Here is a 6,000-nt window from a genome sequence, read left to right as displayed (position 1 = left end):
GTTTTAAAAATGATTATGCCATTGTGTTTCTCAGATAGTTTTACACATAAAAATATCTTATACATCAAGATAACTAGCGCCAATGCACAGAAACAGTCATTTGAAGCAAAAATTTAAAAATTTCTTAGCACGTTTCTCACTATATCTCAGTAACCAAGCAGAATGTTAACATTCTGAAAACGCGATTTTGTAGAGATTTTTTAGACAAGTTATATGGCATATCTAACTAAGTTTACCCCAAAATGGCGTTTGTTATAAGATAGCACAACATCGACGATATATAAGTGGTGCCATAATCTCAAATGCGACCACAGTCCCAACTAAAAATGACAGTTAAAGCGGGCGAAGAATTGTTTTCCAGTTTTATGTCTGTGAAAATATTGACATTTGAAGTTTTTAGCCCGCTTATTTTTAAAATGTTACTACGGGCGACCTAATTAAATTTTAACGAACTAATCAGCAAAAAAATTGTCACAAATTGTTCGTAATTTTTTCCAATCCGAATTTTTGTAGATTTTTTAAACAATTGTCTATAAAAAATGGAATAAATCTTTTTATTAACATGCCGTCGAGAAAAAAGATGGTCCGCCATTTACATTATTCTAAATTAAATGTGGGGACGAGCATAGTGTGTTTGGAAATCGATTACCTTGTACGCAGCTTAAAAAAATTATAAAAAAAAAACATTTTTTTTCGCGGAACCCATCTGGATTTGGTTTTGCAATGCCATATACTACCAAAAAATGGATCTTCCATCGAAATTGCGATATCACCTAATTTGGGTGACCCATTCGAGAAATTTTGACTCTACATGAGGCATTTTTCAGTAGTAAAATCACAATATTCAAACTTCATTTAAATTTTTATCAGAAATATCACCTTCGCAATTTTTTTTCTAAACATGCCTGAAAGTATGTTCTTTGAAATGCAAGAAGAAGAAATTATTTTTGTTTGCCCCAATTTTAGATATAAATATTTTAAAAGGACTTATTTTTTATACAATATTACTCATAACCTCGGTTCTGAAAGTGATATCTAAATTCTTCTTTTATGAAAAAATTTGTCTCCATAAGCTTTACAAGTTGTCTGAAGACACCGTTTATGTGAAATAAAAAATAAAAAAGTTAGAGCAAAAAAACTGTTTATGTTAGGAACACCCTAAGTTGCTCAATTAAAATAGCTATAAAATAAAAATCTTTGGAGATACAACTATGACGTCTTCGGCAAAGTTGCTTGGTGTAAGTTCCTCTATAATGTTGCTGAAGACTGCAATATTCTATCTCATCACAATCAGAAAATAATTTTTGAAGCACCCTAACAATAAGAGCCACCCTAATACCATCTACATCTGGAGATGGCCTAATCAGTACTGATTATTTGTCCTGAAGACATCATAGCTCTAAAACATAAGATTTAGCGACAAACATTTTTGTCTTCCTAAATTGTGAATTCGGACCACTGTGCATTGGTGCGCATAAAACGGTAGAATCTGGAATTGTGTGTTTTCCGCTTAAAGGTGGGACTTTGCTAGCACTCAGGTTCTTATGAGCACACTGTTAAAATAAGGCAAACCATTTTTTTACCAATGAAAAGGTTTTGCCCCATTCGAATCTAGAAACTTTGATAAAAATTTAATAGCTTTCTCTGGCGGTTTTAGATCGAGATGTAGTTTTCTACAAAGTTGTATACAATGAAATTGTCCATCAGATTCTCACTTTGGTAATATTTGAATGTCTAAAGTACTACCCATAGTGGTCGGAAACGGCAAAAACGTGAACTTAATTTACTAACCATCGAATATATTCACAGGGTGTCTTTGGAGGAATTGTTCGTATGAATATTCCCCACAATCGGATAACAATTGAAATTAGGCATGGCTTACTATGATCGAACTAAAAAAAATAACTTTTTATATTGACGAGGTAGAAAGTGGGTGTCTTCGACAAAGTATTAGAAATGCTCATAGTGAAGAATTTTCTTGAAAAACTTGAGCTTGTAGGACTAAAGGTTATCGATTTATAAGGCGTTTTCTATGTCAACCCCCTTAAATCTAGTTATTTTAATATAACTTTTTTCATTGTGACTTTTCGTGCAAATTATGTTCAAGACAAATGTGAAGGTATCAAAACTACATAATATTGTCAAAGACTGTATGTAAAAATACTCATTCGTTTCAAAGTTTGTAATGTAATGTTTCTGCTGATTTTTGTATGGAAAAAGTAAAAAAAAAACATGATAAAGTAAGCTTACCCTATTCATAGGGTCTTAGAGTGCCACGCACTATACCTTCTTAGCTTTATTGTGCATACCTTAGACAGTGAAAAAAGTTCCTGTTCGTGCATTTTCGTTTGCACCGTTCTTTCTTATACCTTGTATGAAGTTGGTGTAAAAAAATGAAAAAATCTTCAATAACTTTGAAACAAATGAGTATGTTTACTTACAGTCTTCGACAATATTATGTAGTTTGGATATCTACATATGTGTCTTGAACATAGTTTGCACGAAAACTCATAATGAAAAAAGTTATATTAAAAGAACTAGACTTAATCGGGTTGCTATAGAAATGCCCTTTAGTCCTACAAGCTCAAATTCATCACTATGAGTATTTCTAAAACTTTGTCGAAGACACCAACTTTCTACCTGGTCAGTATAAAAAGTAAATTTTTTTAGTTCGATCATAGTAAGTTATGCCAAATTTCAATTATTATCAGATTGTGAGGAATATTTATCCGAACAATTCCTCCAAAGACACACTGTGAGTATGAGTAGTATAGTGAATTAAGTTCACGTTTTTGGCGTTTCCCACCACTGTGCTACCTAAGGGCAAAAATGTGAACCAATTTCATTGACAAACCTAAGTTTTCAAACAACTCACGTTCGTGCCTAACCACTAAAAAAACTCCTTACTCTTTTTTCATCCTTCTTCCCCTCGGAACTACATCAAGGTATTAGTTTGTGGGGGGGGGGGGTCTCGTTGTACTGTCGTCGCACCTCTTTCTTTTTCTCTATCTCGGAGCCTTACTTGGTTCATGAAATGGCTCGACCTTTGAGCTCTCCACTCTTCTCTTTCTTCTTGTCTCTATCTATTACGTCGCCGTTTAGCTCTTGTCCCCGTGAGCCATTGAGCTCCTGTTTCCGTGAGTCATTCAGCTTCCGGCCTTATCACGACCCACTCGGATAGTCCCCGACGATGAACTCCCCCCCCCCCCCCCCCTACTCCCCGACGGAGGAATTTCTCTCGACATCGATACCCGCTTTCTTTAGCCATTTGGCTCTCAGATTTATTAGGATCGACTCGGATGTTATCCGGCGGTGATCTACTTTATTTCGACTAAGAGGATCTAGCATACTACACCCTGCTTAGTATGGTGGAAATAGGCACTTTACCCTATGCAATGTCACAATGATTGAGTTTAAGCAGGATTATTTCCATCATTGTTGGCTTGTCATTGCCTTTTTGTACTTGAAGCCGCTCGTCGTGTGGTCGTTTCATTCCAGCACATCATGCACTTTGGTTGCTCTAGCAATGCGCCCTTTCCTTCGCATTTTCTACACAATGCAGACCTATCCGGGCCCTTGATGTTCCTTGTCTGATGTCCGAGGTCGAAGTACCTGAAGAAACGCTCCATCTGCTTGGTAACTCTCAACGAGCACAGCGATCATCCTACTTTTGTCTCGCCGGACTCCGCCAGCTTGCTGGCAACGACCACCGGTAGGCAAATCGACGCCGTTTGAGTGCCTCTATATCAGCGGTTCTCATACTTTTTCATACCACGGATCCCATAGAAATTTTTCTGGGTTCCACATCGATAAACATCGATTTTGTATGCTATCAATATGTTTTTTTAGTTTGTTAGGAAACAAGACTTGAAATTCCAATCTGCACTTGGAAAATATATTTATCTTCGCGGACCTCCAGCAATGACTTCGCGGCCTCCTAGGGGTCCGGACCCCAGTTTGAGAATCACTACTCTATATGATTTCCAAATCCGGATATTCTCCGGTACATCTAGTTTGCACTGCTCGATCAGTGCACCCTTCAGTTCTTCTACGGTCATTATCTCGTCTATGCCCTTGCACACGACTACGGCTTCTTGCGACAGGGCTCTTACGTTCGCTTCGTTGCTCAAGGATTTAGCAACGAGCTCACGGTAGGTCAAGCTGTTGACGTTGGTTCCCTCGTGGCGTACTCTGTACCAAGCCACTGCTGGTACTCACTGTGACTACCGGTAGCGTATCCGGTGATCTCTGCAGCTTGCCATTACTTGCAAACGCAATCGTGCCCTCCTTTGCTCCGCGTGCCTTTCCAATCACATTTATTTTTTTATGTCTACATGCTGGTGCGTCCCAACTCCATGTTCTCCGGCGAAAGAAATTCTACCGATACCGTTTCTTCTTTGGTATTAGCACTACAGCATCTCTAGCTCTTTGGCTCCCTGTCCAGTTCCATCAAGCACCGCAACTCCTTTAAGGTGAAGCGATGCCAAAATCACAACAAAGGTTTGGTTATGTTCGGGTTACGTGCAGCATCTGTGTGCGGTTAGAAAGTACTATACCAATATGAGATGGCACGCACACAAGCGTATCGTTCAGCAATCAGCTGACTGATTTTTGCACCACGTGTTTCATTTGTTTTGAAAAATAGAACGGTACTAATTTCCCAAACGAATCAAAATTCCGTGAAGAGAATCTATTCATCAGCTTGTGCTAACTTGCCTGCATACAGTGATACAATTTCTAAGCAATCTGATATAAGACATTCAAGTTACAAAAGATTTTGTCTTGCGCGCCAATGCAATGTTTTGATTTTTACGATGAAATAAAAAGAAGAAGCAGAAACGACGGTAGCCATTTTAGCTACCACCTTGTGGCTCTATTCAGCATGTCCGTAAGCCCTTTGGTTCCCTCTCGTTCCATTTCGTCCCACTTTTCCGATGAGCCATTCAGCTCCCGATATTCGAAAAATTTGTTCGCGAACTACTTGGTCTAGTCCCCGATGATGGATCTAGCCTATTCCGACGAAGAATTCCCCAGGGAGAAGTTCCCCCGAAATGAACATCGGTATCGGTAGATTTCTACCGATACCGATATTCGTTTCCGTAGGCCATTTACCTCCCCGCTTCGTCCCGATCTACTTGATCTAGTCCCCGGCGGTGGACCTAGCCTACTCCATTGTCACTCTTGTGTTGCTTACTCTACTGCCCCACTCCACAGCCCAGGCGTTGAAGTCACCACCAATGACTATCGGCTTCCGACCGATCATCTACCCGGTAAACTGCTCCAGCATTATGCTGAACTGTTTCACTGCTCACCTAAGAGGAGTGTAAGAGCTGCACATTAAGACGCCGTTGATTTTGGCGATCACGAAGCCCTCGTATGAGCGTCCTACCATTTCTTGAATGGGGAATCTGCCCATAACTCGTATCACAGCCGTTCCCGATCTATCCGCCACCCAGTTACTGTTATCAAGGGGGGGCTTGATACGGCTCTCCAATCAAAGCGACATCACACGTAGTTTCTATCGTAGACTGCCTCAACAGTTGCTGTACGGTGTCACAGTGATTCAGATTTATCTGGGTTATCTCCATTATCGTTGGCTTCTCTTGTAGACAGGGCATTTTAAACCGTCGTTTTCGTCTGCACGAGTGCAAAGTAAGAACTTCGGCACCTGTATGCAGACTCTCGGCCCGTCTCCCCGCATTTCCAGCATATCCCGGATCTATCCGGGCCTTTGCAAGCCCCTGCGAAAAGTCCAAAGCCCAAACACTTGAAGCTTTTCTCCGCTTGTTTATTCTCTCGTCGATGGGCTCTCAATGGGCATCTCGACCATCCAACCGTAACTTTGCCTAGCTCCAGTGCCTTATCGGCAGCGGTTACCGATAAACGAATCATCGCACTGCTGCTTCAGTGCGCCTCACAGCTCGTCTTCTATCATGATTTCATCAATCATCATCTACGGGTTTAAGGCTTTAACTTCTGCCTTTTCATCCATCGATTTGG

Source organism: Topomyia yanbarensis, chromosome 2 (assembly GCF_030247195.1).
Source record: "Topomyia yanbarensis strain Yona2022 chromosome 2, ASM3024719v1, whole genome shotgun sequence".
NCBI lineage: Eukaryota > Metazoa > Arthropoda > Insecta > Diptera > Culicidae > Topomyia > Topomyia yanbarensis.
The sequence above is the reverse complement of the archived record's forward strand: the minus strand, read 5'-3'. Positions refer to the sequence as shown.